General features: G+C 44.9%; 14 non-coding genes and 1 pseudogene across 14 annotated transcripts; all 15 read right to left on the bottom strand.

Moving 5' to 3' along the window:
* Nucleotides 1-677: 677 nt before the first annotated feature.
* Nucleotides 678-868, bottom strand: LOC141184070 (U2 spliceosomal RNA). The gene has a single exon (XR_012258864.1). It is a non-coding gene; the product is annotated as a U2 spliceosomal RNA (small nuclear RNA).
* Nucleotides 869-1,983: 1,115 nt separating this feature from the next.
* Nucleotides 1,984-2,174, bottom strand: LOC141184068 (U2 spliceosomal RNA). The gene has a single exon (XR_012258863.1). It is a non-coding gene; the product is annotated as a U2 spliceosomal RNA (small nuclear RNA).
* Nucleotides 2,175-3,289: 1,115 nt separating this feature from the next.
* LOC141184067 (U2 spliceosomal RNA) lies at nt 3,290-3,480 on the bottom strand. Its single transcript, XR_012258862.1, has one exon. It is a non-coding gene; the product is annotated as a U2 spliceosomal RNA (small nuclear RNA).
* Nucleotides 3,481-4,596: 1,116 nt separating this feature from the next.
* Nucleotides 4,597-4,787, bottom strand: LOC141184066 (U2 spliceosomal RNA). Its single transcript, XR_012258861.1, has one exon. It is a non-coding gene; the product is annotated as a U2 spliceosomal RNA (small nuclear RNA).
* Nucleotides 4,788-5,902: 1,115 nt separating this feature from the next.
* On the bottom strand, nt 5,903-6,093 carry LOC141184064 (U2 spliceosomal RNA). The gene has a single exon (XR_012258859.1). It is a non-coding gene; the product is annotated as a U2 spliceosomal RNA (small nuclear RNA).
* Nucleotides 6,094-7,211: 1,118 nt separating this feature from the next.
* Nucleotides 7,212-7,402, bottom strand: LOC141183033 (U2 spliceosomal RNA). Its single transcript, XR_012258048.1, has one exon. It is a non-coding gene; the product is annotated as a U2 spliceosomal RNA (small nuclear RNA).
* Nucleotides 7,403-8,517: 1,115 nt separating this feature from the next.
* LOC141183194 (U2 spliceosomal RNA) lies at nt 8,518-8,708 on the bottom strand. The gene has a single exon (XR_012258195.1). It is a non-coding gene; the product is annotated as a U2 spliceosomal RNA (small nuclear RNA).
* A 1,115-nt stretch (nt 8,709-9,823) lies between these two features.
* Nucleotides 9,824-10,014, bottom strand: LOC141184063 (U2 spliceosomal RNA). The gene has a single exon (XR_012258858.1). It is a non-coding gene; the product is annotated as a U2 spliceosomal RNA (small nuclear RNA).
* Nucleotides 10,015-11,129: 1,115 nt separating this feature from the next.
* LOC141184062 (U2 spliceosomal RNA) lies at nt 11,130-11,320 on the bottom strand. The gene has a single exon (XR_012258857.1). It is a non-coding gene; the product is annotated as a U2 spliceosomal RNA (small nuclear RNA).
* Nucleotides 11,321-12,435: 1,115 nt separating this feature from the next.
* On the bottom strand, nt 12,436-12,617 carry LOC141183265 (U2 spliceosomal RNA). Its single transcript, XR_012258259.1, has one exon. It is a non-coding gene; the product is annotated as a U2 spliceosomal RNA (small nuclear RNA).
* A 524-nt stretch (nt 12,618-13,141) lies between these two features.
* On the bottom strand, nt 13,142-13,257 carry LOC141183513 (U2 spliceosomal RNA; annotated as a pseudogene).
* Nucleotides 13,258-14,372: 1,115 nt separating this feature from the next.
* On the bottom strand, nt 14,373-14,563 carry LOC141184061 (U2 spliceosomal RNA). Its single transcript, XR_012258856.1, has one exon. It is a non-coding gene; the product is annotated as a U2 spliceosomal RNA (small nuclear RNA).
* A 1,115-nt stretch (nt 14,564-15,678) lies between these two features.
* Nucleotides 15,679-15,869, bottom strand: LOC141184010 (U2 spliceosomal RNA). The gene has a single exon (XR_012258809.1). It is a non-coding gene; the product is annotated as a U2 spliceosomal RNA (small nuclear RNA).
* Nucleotides 15,870-16,984: 1,115 nt separating this feature from the next.
* Nucleotides 16,985-17,175, bottom strand: LOC141184060 (U2 spliceosomal RNA). The gene has a single exon (XR_012258855.1). It is a non-coding gene; the product is annotated as a U2 spliceosomal RNA (small nuclear RNA).
* A 1,115-nt stretch (nt 17,176-18,290) lies between these two features.
* On the bottom strand, nt 18,291-18,478 carry LOC141183311 (U2 spliceosomal RNA). Its single transcript, XR_012258298.1, has one exon. It is a non-coding gene; the product is annotated as a U2 spliceosomal RNA (small nuclear RNA).
* Nucleotides 18,479-18,553: the final 75 nt, after the last annotated feature.

The raw sequence follows: 18,553 nt of genomic DNA, 5'->3' as shown, positions 1-18,553 counted from the left end.
CATTCCATCTACTGCAGGCAGGATACCTGGCTGGCTGAATGTCGCTGAGAAGCTCACAGAGACCGCCATAAGCAACAGTTTAACAGAATGCCACAGACTAATCAACCAAACCTTTTGGGTTGGGTTCTCTTTTATAGTCTGCAGGCATTAAATGAAAGAAGTCAGTGTTCCAGCAGAGGGAGACAACGTTTCAGAAAAGGCATTGTAGCAAACCAAAAAAGAAATTTTAAGCGCAGCAGAGTAACCAGCGCACATACCTGTTAGCTCAGGTGAGTTTAAAAGGCTGCTGTTGATAACAAGGGCATTTGCTAAATAGATGGTGTGTGTGCAACAATATACTGAAAGGTCAATTATATTGTGCAGCTTATCTCACCACCTGTAGTTATTTAGGTGAAAGCTCCAAAATGCTTGCCTAATATGTCTGTTTATCCAAAAGGAAGTAAAAAGGGAGAGCTAGAAAGATAGCATTGCATCACATTACATGGCAATGCAATGCACAGTTGCTGAAGTTGAACCAAAATGAGCTTGTAATCTGGCTTCTGCAACTTTGAACATGAAAAATCCAATGAGGAGAAGAAAAGCAAAGCCAAAGAGTCCATCCCAAAATCCGACAAACAAGCAAAATGAACAAAAAACATTGAATTCAATTCTTTCTGATTTTAGAAACTGCATTAAAGAAGGGGTGCACCGGTCCTGGAGATACTGCAATACCAGGTCAATGCGTGGAGTGGACAGAGCAAGCTCTTTTTCCATCTCCCTGTTCTAAAAATCCATTTAATATATGGTCCCCAGATAGGGGACGTATCAGATATTAAACTGATAAGAACAGATACTACACTTGATCTTAGCCAAAAGGCCGAGAAGCGATAACCAGAATTGGTTTCAAACTACGGAGCCACCCAAGGATCCTGAAAAGTCCATTTGTGGAGATGAGCTCCTGGACTCCCGTTAAGAAGACATGTTGTCAACCTCTAGATCCCTTACATGCCTGCACTTTTCGGCTTGCTGCTGCTGCAATCCACACGTTTTAGATCTGCATAACTCCACCTCTTTAAACACAGCACCTTCACCCCCTGCTGTTTCCACCCGCCTCAACACCGTTGGAAGGGAGGAGAACCAATTAAGGCGGGGGGTGGGGTGGAACGAGCAGCTGTCTACCCTTAGCAGGAGGGCTCCTGATTACATACCTCTCCTGCTGCTGCTGCTGCTGGCTGTCCAGCAGCAGACTGAAGGTGGCTGCTGCTGTGCACAGGTATATAAAGGCTCAGAGCCTATTATGACACGCGCAGCCAGCGTTCCATTGCCACATTCCATCTACTGCAGGCAGGATACCTGGCTGGCTGAATGTCGCTGAGAAGCTCACAGAGACCGCCATAAGCAACAGTTTAACAGAATGCCACAGACTAATCAACCAAACTTTTTGGGTTGGGTTCTCTTTTATAGTCTGCAGGCATTAAATGAAAGAAGTCAGTGTTCCAGCAGAAGGAGACAACGTTTCAGAAAAGGCATTGTAGCAAACCAAAAAAGAAATTTTAAGCGCAGCAGAGTAACCAGCGCACATACCTGTTAGCTCAGGTGAGTTTAAAAGGCTGCTGTTGATAACAAGGGCATTTGCTAAATAGATGGTGTGTGTGCAACAATATACTGAAAGGTCAATTATATTGTGCAGCTTATCTCACCACCTGTAGTTATTTAGGTGAAAGCTCCAAAACGCTTGCCTAATATGTCTGTTTATCCAAAAGGAAGTAAAAAGGGAGAGCTAGAAAGATAGCATTGCATCACATTACATGGCAATGCAATGCACAGTTGCTGAAGTTGAACCAAAATGAGCTTGTAATCTGGCTTCTGCAACTTTGAACATGAAAAATCCAATGAGGAGAAGAAAAGCAAAGCCAAAGAGTCCATCCCAAAATCCGACAAACAAGCAAAATGAACAAAAAACATTGAATTCAATTCTTTCTGATTTTAGAAACTGCATTAAAGAAGGGGTGCACCGGTCCTGGAGATACTGCAATACCAGGTCAATGCGTGGAGTGGACAGAGCAAGCTCTTTTTCCATCTCCCTGTTCTAAAAATCCATTTAATATATGGTCCCCAGATAGGGGACGTATCAGATATTAAACTGATAAGAACAGATACTACACTTGATCTTAGCCAAAAGGCCGAGAAGCGATAACCAGAATTGGTTTCAAACTACGGAGCCACCCAAGGATCCTGAAAAGTCCATTTGTGGAGATGAGCTCCTGGACTCCCGTTAAGAAGACATGTTGTCAACCTCTAGATCCCTTACATGCCTGCACTTTTCGGCTTGCTGCTGCTGCAATCCACGCGTTTTAGATCTGCATAACTCCACCTCTTTAAACACAGCACCTTCACCCCCTGCTGTTCCCACCCGCCTCAACACCGTTGGAAGGGAGGAGAACCAATTAAGGCGGGGGGTGGGGTGGAACGAGCAGCTGTCTACCCTTAGCAGGAGGGCTCCTGATTACATACCTCTCCTGCTGCTGCTGCTGCTGGCTGTCCAGCAGCAGACTGAAGGTGGCTGCTGCTGTGCACAGGTATATAAAGGCTCAGAGCCTATTATGACACGCGCAGCCAGCGTTCCATTGCCACATTCCATCTACTGCAGGCAGGATACCTGGCTGGCTGAATGTCGCTGAGAAGCTCACAGAGACCGCCATAAGCAACAGTTTAACAGAATGCCACAGACTAATCAACCAAACTTTTTGGGTTGGGTTCTCTTTTATAGTCTGCAGGCATTAAATGAAAGAAGTCAGTGTTCCAGCAGAGGGAGACAACGTTTCAGAAAAGGCATTGTAGCAAACCAAAAAAGAAATTTTAAGCGCAGCAGAGTAACCAGCGCACATACCTGTTAGCTCAGGTGAGTTTAAAAGGCTGCTGTTGATAACAAGGGCATTTGCTAAATAGATGGTGTGTGTGCAACAATATACTGAAAGGTCAATTATATTGTGCAGCTTATCTCACCACCTGTAGTTATTTAGGTGAAAGCTCCAAAATGCTTGCCTAATATGTCTGTTTATCCAAAAGGAAGTAAAAAGGGAGAGCTAGAAAGATAGCATTGCATCACATTACATGGCAATGCAATGCACAGTTGCTGAAGTTGAACCAAAATGAGCTTGTAATCTGGCTTCTGCAACTTTGAACATGAAAAATCCAATGAGGAGAAGAAAAGCAAAGCCAAAGAGTCCATCCCAAAATCCGACAAACAAGCAAAATGAACAAAAAACATTGAATTCAATTCTTTCTGATTTTAGAAACTGCATTAAAGAAGGGGTGCACCGGTCCTGGAGATACTGCAATACCAGGTCAATGCGTGGAGTGGACAGAGCAAGCTCTTTTTCCATCTCCCTGTTCTAAAAATCCATTTAATATATGGTCCCCAGATAGGGGACGTATCAGATATTAAACTGATAAGAACAGATACTACACTTGATCTTAGCCAAAAGGCCGAGAAGCGATAACCAGAATTGGTTTCAAACTACGGAGCCACCCAAGGATCCTGAAAAGTCCATTTGTGGAGATGAGCTCCTGGACTCCCGTTAAGAAGACATGTTGTCAACCTCTAGATCCCTTACATGCCTGCACTTTTCGGCTTGCTGCTGCTGCAATCCACGCGTTTTAGATCTGCATAACTCCACCTCTTTAAACACAGCACCTTCACCCCCTGCTGTTCCCACCCGCCTCAACACCGTTGGAAGGGAGGAGAACCAATTAAGGCGGGGGGTGGGGTGGAACGAGCAGCTGTCTACCCTTAGCAGGAGGGCTCCTGATTACATACCTCTCCTGCTGCTGCTGCTGCTGGCTGTCCAGCAGCAGACTGAAGGTGGCTGCTGCTGTGCACAGGTATATAAAGGCTCAGAGCCTATTATGACACGCGCAGCCAGCGTTCCATTGCCACATTCCATCTACTGCAGGCAGGATACCTGGCTGGCTGAATGTCGCTGAGAAGCTCACAGAGACCGCCATAAGCAACAGTTTAACAGAATGCCACAGACTAATCAACCAAACTTTTTGGGTTGGGTTCTCTTTTATAGTCTGCAGGCATTAAATGAAAGAAGTCAGTGTTCCAGCAGAGGGAGACAACGTTTCAGAAAAGGCATTGTAGCAAACCAAAAAAGAAATTTTAAGCGCAGCAGAGTAACCAGCGCACATACCTGTTAGCTCAGGTGAGTTTAAAAGGCTGCTGTTGATAACAAGGGCATTTGCTAAATAGATGGTGTGTGTGCAACAATATACTGAAAGGTCAATTATATTGTGCAGCTTATCTCACCACCTGTAGTTATTTAGGTGAAAGCTCCAAAATGCTTGCCTAATATGTCTGTTTATCCAAAAGGAAGTAAAAAGGGAGAGCTAGAAAGATAGCATTGCATCACATTACATGGCAATGCAATGCACAGTTGCTGAAGTTGAACCAAAATGAGCTTGTAATCTGGCTTCTGCAACTTTGAACATGAAAAATCCAATGAGGAGAAGAAAAGCAAAGCCAAAGAGTCCATCCCAAAATCCGACAAACAAGCAAAATGAACAAAAAAACATTGAATTCAATTCTTTCTGATTTTAGAAACTGCATTAAAGAAGGGGTGCACCGGTCCTGGAGATACTGCAATACCAGGTCAATGCGTGGAGTGGACAGAGCAAGCTCTTTTTCCATCTCCCTGTTCTAAAAATCCATTTAATATATGGTCCCCAGATAGGGGACGTATCAGATATTAAACTGATAAGAACAGATACTACACTTGATCTTAGCCAAAAGGCCGAGAAGCGATAACCAGAATTGGTTTCAAACTACGGAGCCACCCAAGGATCCTGAAAAGTCCATTTGTGGAGATGAGCTCCTGGACTCCCGTTAAGAAGACATGTTGTCAACCTCTAGATCCCTTACATGCCTGCACTTTTCGGCTTGCTGCTGCTGCAATCCACACGTTTTAGATCTGCATAACTCCACCTCTTTAAACACAGCACCTTCACCCCCTGCTGTTCCCACCCGCCTCAACACCGTTGGAAGGGAGGAGAACCAATTAAGGCGGGGGGTGGGGTGGAACGAGCAGCTGTCTACCCTTAGCAGGAGGGCTCCTGATTACATACCTCTCCTGCTGCTGCTGCTGCTGGCTGTCCAGCAGCAGACTGAAGGTGGCTGCTGCTGTGCACAGGTATATAAAGGCTCAGAGCCTATTATGACACGCGCAGCCAGCGTTCCATTGCCACATTCCATCTACTGCAGGCAGGATACCTGGCTGGCTGAATGTCGCTGAGAAGCTCACAGAGACCGCCATAAGCAACAGTTTAACAGAATGCCACAGACTAATCAACCAAACTTTTTGGGTTGGGTTCTCTTTTATAGTCTGCAGGCATTAAATGAAAGAAGTCAGTGTTCCAGCAGAAGGAGACAACGTTTCAGAAAAGGCATTGTAGCAAACCAAAAAAGAAATTTTAAGCGCAGCAGAGTAACCAGCGCACATACCTGTTAGCTCAGGTGAGTTTAAAAGGCTGCTGTTGATAACAAGGGCATTTGCTAAATAGATGGTGTGTGTGCAACAATATACTGAAAGGTCAATTATATTGTGCAGCTTATCTCACCACCTGTAGTTATTTAGGTGAAAGCTCCAAAATGCTTGCCTAATATGTCTGTTTATCCAAAAGGAAGTAAAAAGGGAGAGCTAGAAAGATAGCATTGCATCACATTACATGGCAATGAAATGCACAGTTGCTGAAGTTGAACCAAAATGAGCTTGTAATCTGGCTTCTGCAACTTTGAACATGAAAAATCCAATGAGGAGAAGAAAAGCAAAGCCAAAGAGTCCATCCCAAAATCCGACAAACAAGCAAAATGAACAAAAAACATTGAATTCAATTCTTTCTGATTTTAGAAACTGCAGTAAAGAAGGGGTGCACCGGTCCTGGAGATACTGCAATACCAGGTCAATGCGTGGAGTGGACAGAGCAAGCTCTTTTTCCATCTCCCTGTTCTAAAAATCCATTTAATATATGGTCCCCAGATAGGGGACGTATCAGATATTAAACTGATAAGAACAGATACTACACTTGATCTTAGCCAAAAGGCCGAGAAGCGATAACCAGAATTGGTTTCAAACTACGGAGCCACCCAAGGATCCTGAAAAGTCCATTTGTGGAGATGAGCTCCTGGACTCCCGTTAAGAAGACATGTTGTCAACCTCTAGATCCCTTACATGCCTGCACTTTTCGGCTTGCTGCTGCTGCAATCCACGCGTTTTAGATCTGCATAACTCCACCTCTTTAAACACAGCACCTTCACCCCCTGCTGTTCCCACCCGCCTCAACACCGTTGGAAGGGAGGAGAACCAATTAAGGCGGGGGGTGGGGTGGAACGAGCAGCTGTCTACCCTTAGCAGGAGGGCTCCTGATTACATACCTCTCCTGCTGCTGCTGCTGCTGCTGGCTGTCCAGCAGCAGACTGAAGGTGGCTGCTGCTGTGCACAGGTATATAAAGGCTCAGAGCCTATTATGACACGCGCAGCCAGCGTTCCATTGCCACATTCCATCTACTGCAGGCAGGATACCTGGCTGGCTGAATGTCGCTGAGAAGCTCACAGAGACCGCCATAAGCAACAGTTTAACAGAATGCCACAGACTAATCAACCAAACTTTTTGGGTTGGGTTCTCTTTTATAGTCTGCAGGCATTAAATGAATGAAGTCAGTGTTCCAGCAGAGGGAGACAACGTTTCAGAAAAGGCATTGTAGCAAACCAAAAAAGAAATTTTAAGCGCAGCAGAGTAACCAGCGCACATACCTGTTAGCTCAGGTGAGTTTAAAAGGCTGCTGTTGATAACAAGGGCATTTGCTAAATAGATGGTGTGTGTGCAACAATATACTGAAAGGTCAATTATATTGTGCAGCTTATCTCACCACCTGTAGTTATTTAGGTGAAAGCTCCAAAATGCTTGCCTAATATGTCTGTTTATCCAAAAGGAAGTAAAAAGGGAGAGCTAGAAAGATAGCATTGCATCACATTACATGGCAATGCAATGCACAGTTGCTGAAGTTGAACCAAAATGAGCTTGTAATCTGGCTTCTGCAACTTTGAACATGAAAAATCCAATGAGGAGAAGAAAAGCAAAGCCAAAGAGTCCATCCCAAAATCCGACAAACAAGCAAAATGAACAAAAAACATTGAATTCAATTCTTTCTGATTTTAGAAACTGCATTAAAGAAGGGGTGCACCGGTCCTGGAGATACTGCAATACCAGGTCAATGCGTGGAGTTGACAGAGCAAGCTCTTTTTCCATCTCCCTGTTCTAAAAATCCATTTAATATATGGTCCCCAGATAGGGGACGTATCAGATATTAAACTGATAAGAACAGATACTACACTTGATCTTAGCCAAAAGGCCGAGAAGCGATAACCAGAATTGGTTTCAAACTACGGAGCCACCCAAGGATCCTGAAAAGTCCATTTGTGGAGATGAGCTCCTGGACTCCCGTTAAGAAGACATGTTGTCAACCTCTAGATCCCTTACATGCCTGCACTTTTCGGCTTGCTGCTGCTGCAATCCACGCGTTTTAGATCTGCATAACTCCACCTCTTTAAACACAGCACCTTCACCCCCTGCTGTTCCCACCCGCCTCAACACCGTTGGAAGGGAGGAGAACCAATTAAGGCGGGGGGTGGGGTGGAACGAGCAGCTGTCTACCCTTAGCAGGAGGGCTCCTGATTACATACCTCTCCTGCTGCTGCTGCTGCTGGCTGTCCAGCAGCAGACTGAAGGTGGCTGCTGCTGTGCACAGGTATATAAAGGCTCAGAGCCTATTATGACACGCGCAGCCAGCGTTCCATTGCCACATTCCATCTACTGCAGGCAGGATACCTGGCTGGCTGAATGTCGCTGAGAAGCTCACAGAGACCACCATAAGCAACAGTTTAACAGAATGCCACAGACTAATCAACCAAACTTTTTGGGTTGGGTTCTCTTTTATAGTCTGCAGGCATTAAATGAAAGAAGTCAGTGTTCCAGCAGAGGGAGACAACATTTCAGAAAAGGCATTGTAGCAAACCAAAAAAGAAATTTTAAGCGCAGCAGAGTAACCAGCGCACATACCTGTTAGCTCAGGTGAGTTTAAAAGGCTGCTGTTGATAACAAGGGCATTTGCTAAATAGATGGTGTGTGTGCAACAATATACTGAAAGGTCAATTATATTGTGCAGCTTATCTCACCACCTGTAGTTATTTAGGTGAAAGCTCCAAAATGCTTGCCTAATATGTCTGTTTATCCAAAAGGAAGTAAAAAGGGAGAGCTAGAAAGATAGCATTGCATCACATTACATGGCAATGCAATGCACAGTTGCTGAAGTTGAACCAAAATGAGCTTGTAATCTGGCTTCTGCAACTTTGAACATGAAAAATCCAATGAGGAGAAGAAAAGCAAAGCCAAAGAGTCCATCCCAAAATCCGACAAACAAGCAAAATGAACAAAAAACATTGAATTCAATTCTTTCTGATTTTAGAAACTGCATTAAAGAAGGGGTGCACCGGTCCTGGAGATACTGCAATACCAGGTCAATGTGTGGAGTGGACAGAGCAAGCTCTTTTTCCATCTCCCTGTTCTAAAAATCCATTTAATATATGGTCCCCAGATAGGGGACGTATCAGATATTAAACTGATAAGAACAGATACTACACTTGATCTTAGCCAAAAGGCCGAGAAGCGATAACCAGAATTGGTTTCAAACTACGGAGCCACCCAAGGATCCTGAAAAGTCCATTTGTGGAGATGAGCTCCTGGACTCCCGTTAAGAAGACATGTTGTCAACCTCTAGATCCCTTACATGCCTGCACTTTTCGGCTTGCTGCTGCTGCAATCCACGCGTTTTAGATCTGCATAACTCCACCTCTTTAAACACAGCACCTTCACCCCCTGCTGTTCCCACCCGCCTCAACACCGTTGGAAGGGAGGAGAACCAATTAAGGCGGGGGGTGGGGTGGAACGAGCAGCTGTCTACCCTTAGCAGGAGGGCTCCTGATTACATACCTCTCCTGCTGCTGCTGCTGCTGGCTGTCCAGCAGCAGACTGAAGGTGGCTGCTGCTGTGCACAGGTATATAAAGGCTCAGAGCCTATTATGACACGCGCAGCCAGCGTTCCATTGCCACATTCCATCTACTGCAGGCAGGATACCTGGCTGGCTGAATGTCGCTGAGAAGCTCACAGAGACCGCCATAAGCAACAGTTTAACAGAATGCCACAGACTAATCAACCAAACTTTTTGGGTTGGGTTCTCTTTTATAGTCTGCAGGCATTAAATGAAAGAAGTCAGTGTTCCAGCAGAGGGAGACAACGTTTCAGAAAAGGCATTGTAGCAAACCAAAAAAGAAATTTTAAGCGCAGCAGAGTAACCAGCGCACATACCTGTTAGCTCAGGTGAGTTTAAAAGGCTGCTGTTGATAACAAGGGCATTTGCTAAATAGATGGTGTGTGTGCAACAATATACTGAAAGGTCAATTATATTGTGCAGCTTATCTCACCACCTGTAGTTATTTAGGTGAAAGCTCCAAAATGCTTGCCTAATATGTCTGTTTATCCAAAAGGAAGTAAAAAGGGAGAGCTAGAAAGATAGCATTGCATCACATTACATGGCAATGCAATGCACAGTTGCTGAAGTTGAACCAAAATGAGCTTGTAATCTGGCTTCTGCAACTTTGAACATGAAAAATCCAATGAGAAGAAGAAAAGCAAAGCCAAAGAGTCCATCCCAAAATCCGACAAACAAGCAAAATGAACAAAAAACATTGAATTAAATTCTTTCTGATTTTAGAAACTGCATTAAAGAAGGGGTGCACCGGTCCTGGAGATACTGCAATACCAGGTCAATGCGTGGAGTGGACAGAGCAAGCTCTTTTTCCATCTCCCTGTTCTAAAAATCCATTTAATATATGGTCCCCAGATAGGGGACGTATCAGATATTAAACTGATAAGAACAGATACTACACTTGATCTTAGCCAAAAGGCCGAGAAGCGATAACCAGAATTGGTTTCAAACTACGGAGCCACCCAAGGATCCTGAAAAGTCCATTTGTGGAGATGAGCTCCTGGACTCCCGTTAAGAAGACATGTTGTCAACCTCTAGATCCCTTACATGCCTGCACTTTTCGGCTTGCTGCTGCTGCAATCCACGCGTTTTAGATCTGCATAACTCCACCTCTTTAAACACAGCACCTTCACCCCCTGCTGTTCCCACCCGCCTCAACACCGTTGGAAGGGAGGAGAACCAATTAAGGCGGGGGGTGGGGTGGAACGAGCAGCTGTCTACCCTTAGCAGGAGGGCTCATGATTACATACCTCTCCTGCTGCTGCTGCTGCTGGCTGTCCAGCAGCAGACTGAAGGTGGCTGCTGCTGTGCACAGGTATATAAAGGCTCAGAGCCTATTATGACACGCGCAGCCAGCGTTCCATTGCCACATTCCATCTACTGCAGGCAGGATACCTGGCTGGCTGAATGTCGCTGAGAAGCTCACAGAGACCGCCATAAGCAACAGTTTAACAGAATGCCACAGACTAATCAACCAAACTTTTTGGGTTGGGTTCTCTTTTATAGTCTGCAGGCATTAAATGAAAGAAGTCAGTGTTCCAGCAGAGGGAGACAACATTTCAGAAAAGGCATTGTAGCAAACCAAAAAAGAAATTTTAAGCGCAGCAGAGTAACCAGCGCACATACCTGTTAGCTCAGGTGAGTTTAAAAGGCTGCTGTTGATAACAAGGGCATTTGCTAAATAGATGGTGTGTGTGCAACAATATACTGAAAGGTCAATTATATTGTGCAGCTTATCTCACCACCTGTAGTTATTTAGGTGAAAGCTCCAAAATGCTTGCCTAATATGTCTGTTTATCCAAAAGGAAGTAAAAAGGGAGAGCTAGAAAGATAGCATTGCATCACATTACATGGCAATGCAATGCACAGTTGCTGAAGTTGAACCAAAATGAGCTTGTAATCTGGCTTCTGCAACTTTGAACATGAAAAATCCAATGAGGAGAAGAAAAGCAAAGCCAAAGAGTCCATCCCAAAATCCGACAAACAAGCAAAATGAACAGAAAACATTGAATTCAATTCTTTCTGATTTTAGAAACTGCATTAAAGAAGGGGTGCACCGGTCCTGGAGATACTGCAATACCAGGTCAATGCGTGGAGTGGACAGAGCAAGCTCTTTTTCCATCTCCCTGTTCTAAAAATCCATTTAATATATGGTCCCCAGATAGGGGACGTATCAGATATTAAACTGATAAGAACAGATACTACACTTGATCTTAGCCAAAAGGCCGAGAAGCGATAACCAGAATTGGTTTCAAACTACGGAGCCACCCAAGGATCCTGAAAAGTCCATTTGTGGAGATGAGCTCCTGGACTCCCGTTAAGAAGACATGTTGTCAACCTCTAGATCCCTTACATGCCTGCACTTTTCGGCTTGCTGCTGCTGCAATCCACGCGTTTTAGATCTGCATAACTCCACCTCTTTAAACACAGCACCTTCACCCCCTGCTGTTCCCACCCGCCTCAACACCGTTGGAAGGGAGGAGAACCAATTAAGGCGGGGGGTGGGGTGGAACGAGCAGCTGTCTACCCTTAGCAGGAGGGCTCCTGATTACATACCTCTCCTGCTGCTGCTGCTGCTGGCTGTCCAGCAGCAGACTGAAGGTGGCTGCTGCTGTGCACAGGTATATAAAGGCTCAGAGCCTATTATGACACGCGCAGCCAGCGTTCCATTGCCACATTCCATCTACTGCAGGCAGGATACCTGGCTGGCTGAATGTCGCTGAGAAGCTCACAGAGACCGCCATAAGCAACAGTTTAACAGAATGCCACAGACTAATCAACCAAACTTTTTGGGTTGGGTTCTCTTTTATAGTCTGCAGGCATTAAATGAAAGAAGTCAGTGTTCCAGCAGAGGGAGACAACGTTTCAGAAAAGGCATTGTAGCAAACCAAAAAAGAAATTTTAAGCGCAGCAGAGTAACCAGCGCACATACCTGTTAGCTCAGGTGAGTTTAAAAGGCTGCTGTTGATAACAAGGGCATTTGCTAAATAGATGGTGTGTGTGCAACAATATACTGAAAGGTCAATTATATTGTGCAGCTTATCTCACCACCTGTAGTTATTTAGGTGAAAGCTCCAAAATGCTTGCCTAATATGTCTGTTTATCCAAAAGGAAGTAAAAAGGGAGAGCTAGAAAGATAGCATTGCATCACATTACATGGCAATGCAATGCACAGTTGCTGAAGTTGAACCAAAATGAGCTTGTAATCTGGCTTCTGCAACTTTGAACATGAAAAATCCAATGAGGAGAAGAAAAGCAAAGCCAAAGAGTCCATCCCAAAATCCGACAAACAAGCAAAATGAACAAAAAACATTGAATTCAATTCTTTCTGATTTTAGAAACTGCATTAAAGAAGGGGTGCACCGGTCCTGGAGATACTGCAATACCAGGTCAATGCGTGGAGTGGACAGAGCAAGCTCTTTTTCCATCTCCCTGTTCTAAAAATCCATTTAATATATGGTCCCCAGATAGGGGACGTATCAGATATTAAACTGATAAGAACAGATTTTTTGATTGAAGCTGCATCCAAGGCACTGAAAAATGTGACCGAAGTCACACCAAAACAGCGCACGAGGCGAGGATTCATGTGGACCCTTCCCGGAGGAGAGGGTCCCCAATAAACCATCCCCATCCCTCCGAGCCAGAAGGCCACAGCGAGGGTCAGGGATCTCCGATGCTCTCCCTAGCCGAAGCCGGAGAAGAGCCGTTTTCGTGCTCCCAGCTTCCATCTAGGCTGCCACCCTAGTGGAGCTGGAGCCTGTGTTGGTTTCTCAGCCCAAAGCTGACCGGACCTCCGACCGGGTTTATAAAAATTCCCCTTCCTAGCCCGGAGGCCAGGAATAGGGGGGGTTGCTCAGAAAGTATGATTGGCAAAGGTGCGGCGTGCTACGAAGCCAAGTCTTTCTGGGGTTCCCAGTCCCAGTAAGCTTGGACTCCCACCAGGGCGCCTACTCCTGGGGCACATTGCTCCAAAGCCCTCACACTTACCCAGCCTAGTGACTTCGATCCTGGAGGGCCATGTTTTCCATCAGATAACTCTATGAGCCACCTGGCGTACTAACAAGTGCACCAAACCAGTGTGTAATATGCATCAATTTACTAGGGCAGCCCAAGGACAAAACTGCCTTTTCAAAAGATACTACACTTGATCTTAGCCAAAAGGCCGAGAAGCGATAACCAGAATTGGTTTCAAACTACGGAGCCACCCAAGGATCCTGAAAAGTCCATTTGTGGAGATGAGCTCCTGGACTCCCGTTAAGAAGACATGTTGTCAACCTCTAGATCCCTTACATGCCTGCACTTTTCGGCTTGCTGCTGCTGCAATCCACGCGTTTTAGATCTGCATAACTCCACCTCTTTAAACACAGCACCTTCACCCCCTGCTGTTCCCACCCGCCTCAACACCGTTGGAAGGGAGGAGAACCAATTAAGGCGGGGGGTGGGGTGGAATGAGCAGCTGTCTACCCTTAGCAGGAGGGCTGCTGATTACATACCTCTCCTGCTGCTGCTGCTGCTGGCTGTCCAGCAGCAGACTGAAGGTGGCTGCTGCTGTGCACAGGTATATAAAGGCTCAGAGCCTATTATGACACGCGCAGCCAGCGTTCCATTGCCACATTCCATCTACTGCAGGCAGGATACCTGGCTGGCTGAATGTCGCTGAGAAGCTCACAGAGACCGCCATAAGCAACAGTTTAACAGAATGCCACAGACTAATCAACCAAACTTTTTGGGTTGGGTTCTCTTTTATAGTCTGCAGGCATTAAATGAAAGAAGTCAGTGTTCCAGCAGAAGGAGACAACGTTTCAGAAAAGGCATTGTAGCAAACCAAAAAAGAAATTTTAAGCGCAGCAGAGTAACCAGCGCACATACCTGTTAGCTCAGGTGAGTTTAAAAGGCTGCTGTTGATAACAAGGGCATTTGCTAAATAGATGGTGTGTGTGCAACAATATACTGAAAGGTCAATTATATTGTGCAGCTTATCTCACCACCTGTAGTTATTTAGGTGAAAGCTCCAAAATGCTTGCCTAATATGTCTGTTTATCCAAAAGGAAGTAAAAAGGGAGAGCTAGAAAGATAGCATTGCATCACATTACATGGCAATGCAATGCACAGTTGCTGAAGTTGAACCAAAATGAGCTTGTAATCTGGCTTCTGCAACTTTGAACATGAAAAATCCAATGAGGAGAAGAAAAGCAAAGCCAAAGAGTCCATCCCAAAATCCGACAAACAAGCAAAATGAACAAAAAACATTGAATTCAATTCTTTCTGATTTTAGAAACTGCATTAAAGAAGGGGTGCACCGGTCCTGGAGATACTGCAATACCAGGTCAATGCGTGGAGTGGACAGAGCAAGCTCTTTTTCCATCTCCCTGTTCTAAAAATCCATTTAATATATGGTCCCCAGATAGGGGACGTATCAGATATTAAACTGATAAGAACAGATACTACACTTGATCTTAGCCAAAAGGCCGAGAAGCGATAACCAGAATTGGTTTCAAACTACGGAGCCACCCAAGGATCCTGAAAAGTCCATTTGTGGAGATGAGCTCCTGGACTCCCGTTAAGAAGACATGTTGTCAACCTCTAGATCCCTTACATGCCTGCACTTTTCGGCTTGCTGCTGCTGCAATCCACGCGTTTTAGATCTGCATAACTCCACCTCTTTAAACACAGCACCTTCACCCCCTGCTGTTCCCACCCGCCTCAACACCGTTGGAAGGGAGGAGAACCAATTAAGGCGGGGGGTGGGGTGGAACGAGCAGCTGTCTACCCTTAGCAGGAGGGCTCCTGATTACATACCTCTCCTGCTGCTGCTGCTGCTGGCTGTCCAGCAGCAGACTGAAGGTGGCTGCTGCTGTGCACAGGTATATAAAGGCTCAGAGCCTATTATGACACGCGCAGCCAGCGTTCCATTGCCACATTCCATCTACTGCAGGCAGGATACCTGGCTGGCTGAATGTCGCTGAGAAGCTCACAGAGACCGCCATAAGCAACAGTTTAACAGAATGCCACAGACTAATCAACCAAATTTTTTGGGTTGGGTTCTCTTTTATAGTCTGCAGGCATTAAATGAAAGAAGTCAGTGTTCCAGCAGAGGGAGACAACGTTTCAGAAAAGGCATTGTAGCAAACCAAAAAAGAAATTTTAAGCGCAGCAGAGTAACCAGCGCACATACCTGTTAGCTCAGGTGAGTTTAAAAGGCTGCTGTTGATAACAAGGGCATTTGCTAAATAGATGGTGTGTGTGCAACAATATACTGAAAGGTCAATTATATTGTGCAGCTTATCTCACCACCTGTAGTTATTTAGGTGAAAGCTCCAAAATGCTTGCCTAATATGTCTGTTTATCCAAAAGGAAGTAAAAAGGGAGAGCTAGAAAGATAGCATTGCATCACATTACATGGCAATGCAATGCACAGTTGCTGAAGTTGAACCAAAATGAGCTTGTAATCTGGCTTCTGCAACTTTGAACATGAAAAATCCAATGAGGAGAAGAAAAGCAAAGCCAAAGAGTCCATCCCAAAATCCGACAAACAAGCAAAATGAACAAAAAACATTGAATTCAATTCTTTCTGATTTTAGAAACTGCATTAAAGAAGGGGTGCACCGGTCCTGGAGATACTGCAATACCAGGTCAATGCGTGGAGTTGACAGAGCAAGCTCTTTTTCCATCTCCCTGTTCTAAAAATCCATTTAATATATGGTCCCCAGATAGGGGACGTATCAGATATTAAACTGATAAGAACAGATACTACACTTGATCTTAGCCAAAAGGCCGAGAAGCGATAACCAGAATTGGTTTCAAACTACGGAGCCACCCAAGGATCCTGAAAAGTCCATTTGTGGAGATGAGCTCCTGGACTCCCGTTAAGAAGACATGTTGTCAACCTCTAGATCCCTTACATGCCTGCACTTTTCGGCTTGCTGCTGCTGCAATCCACGCGTTTTAGATCTGCATAACTCCACCTCTTTAAACACAGCACCTTCACCCCCTGCTGTTCCCACCCGCCTCAACACCGTTGGAAGGGAGGAGAACCAATTAAGGCGGGGGGTGGGGTGGAACGAGCAGCTGTCTACCCTTAGCAGGAGGGCTCCTGATTACATACCTCTCCTGCTGCTGCTGCTGCTGGCTGTCCAGCAGCAGACTGAAGGTGGCTGCTGCTGTGCACAGGTATATAAAGGCTCAGAGCCTATTATGACACGCGCAGCCAGCGTTCCATTGCCACATTCCATCTACTGCAGGCAGGATACCTGGCTGGCTGAATGTCGCTGAGAAGCTCACAGAGACCGCCATAAGCAACAGTTTAACAGAATGCCACAGACTAATCAACCAAACTTTTTGGGTTGGGTTCTCTTTTATAGTCTGCAGGCATTAAATGAAAGAAGTCAGTGTTCCAGCAGAGGGAGACAACGTTTCAGAAAAGGCATTGTAGCAAACCAAAAAAGAAATTTTAAGCGCAGCAGAGTAACCAGCGCACATACGTGTTAGCTCAGGTGAGTTTAAAAGGCTGCTGTTGATAACAAGGGCATTTGCTAAATAGATGGTGTGTGTGCAACAATATACTGAAAGGTCAATTATATTGTGCAGCTTATCTCACCACCTGTAGTTATTTAGGTGAAAGCTCCAAAATGCTTGCCTAATATGTCTGTTTATCCAAAAGGAAGTAAAAAGGGAGAGCTAGAAAGATAGCATTGCATCACATTACATGGCAATGCAATGCACAGTTGCTGAAGTTGAACCAAAATGAGCTTGTAATCTGGCTTCTGCAACTTTGAACATGAAAAATCCAATGAGGAGAAGAAAAGCAAAGCCAAAGAGTCCATCCCAAAATCCGACAAACAAGCAAAATGAACAAAAAACATTGAATTCAATTCTTTCTGATTTTAGAAACTGCATTAAAGAAGGGGTGCACCGGTCCTGGAGATACTGCAATACCAGGTCAATGCGTGGAGTGGACAGAGCAAGCTCTTTTTCCATCTCCCTGTTCTAAAAATCCATTTAATATATGGTCCCCAGATAGGGGACGTATCAGATATTAAACTGATAAGAACAGATACTACACTTGATCTTAGCCAAAAGGCCGAGAAGCGATAACCAGAATTGGTTTCAAACTACGGAGCCACCCAAGGATCCTGAAAAGTCTATTTGTGGAGATGAGCTCCTGGACTCCCGTTAAGAAGACATGTTGTCAACATCTAGATCCCTTACATGCCTGCACTTTTCGGCTTGCTGCTGCTGCAATCCACGCGTTTTAGATCTGCATAACTCCACCTCTTTAAACACAGCACCTTCACCCCCTGCTGTTCCCACCCGCCTCAACACCGTTGGAAGGGAGGAGAACCAATTAAGGCGGGGGGTGGGGTGGAACGAGCAGCTGTCTACCCTTAGCAGGAGGGCTCCTGATTACATACCTCTCCTGCTGCTGCTGCTGCTGGCTGTCCAGCAGCAGACTGAAGGTGGCTGCTGCTGTGCACAGGTATATAAAGGCTCAGAGCCTATTATGACACGCGCAGCCAGCGTTCCATTGCCACATTCCATCTACTGCAGGCAGGATACCTGCCTGGCTGAATGTCGCTGAGAAGCTCACAGAGACCGCCATAAGCAACAGTTTAACAGAATGCCACAGACTAATCAACCAAACTTTTTGGGTTGGGTTCTCTTTTATAGTCTGCAGGCATTAAATGAAAGAAGTCAGTGTTCCAGCAGAGGGAGACAACGTTTCAGAAAAGGCATTGTAGCAAACCAAAAAAGAAATTTTAAGCGCAGCAGAGTAACCAGTGCACATACCTGTTAGCTCAGGTGAGTTTAAAAGGCTGCTGTTGATAACAAGGGCATTTGCTAAATAGATGGTGTGTGTGCAACAATATACTGAAAGGTCAATTATATTGTGCAGCTTATCTCACCACCTGTAGTTATTTAGGTGAAAGCTCCAAAATGCTTGCCTAATATGTCTGTTTATCCAAAAGGAAGTAAAAAGGGAGAGCTAGAAAGATAGCATTGCATCACATTACATGGCAATGCAATGCACAGTTGCTGAAGTTGAACCAAAATGAGCTTGTAATCTGGCTTCTGCAACTTTGAACATGAAAAATCCAATGAGGAGAAGAAAAGCAAAGCCAAAGAGTCCATCCCAAAATCCGACAAACAAGCAAAATGAACAAAAAACATTGAATTCAATTCTTTCTGATTTTAGAAACTGCATTAAAGAAGGGGTGCACCGGTCCTGGAGATACTGCAATACCAGGTCAATGCGTGGAGTGGACAGAGCAAGCTCTTTTTCCATCTCCCTGTTCTAAAAATCCATTTAATATATGGTCCCCAGATAGGGGACGTATCAGATATTAAACTGATAAGAACAGATTTTTTTTTTAATTTGGCTATCCCCTCACAGGGATAAAACCAGTTTTATTTAAAAATTACACAGATGTACAGAAATAAAAGCAACATTTTACATCATTACAAATTTTTAT

The sequence above is a fragment of the Phyllobates terribilis genome, unplaced genomic scaffold, assembly GCF_046119375.1.
Source record: "Phyllobates terribilis strain yellow unplaced genomic scaffold, ASM4611937v1 Scaffold_38__1_contigs__length_12584779, whole genome shotgun sequence".
Taxonomy (NCBI): Eukaryota; Metazoa; Chordata; class Amphibia; order Anura; family Dendrobatidae; genus Phyllobates; species Phyllobates terribilis.
The sequence above is the reverse complement of the archived record's forward strand: the minus strand, read 5'-3'. Positions and strand labels throughout refer to the sequence as shown.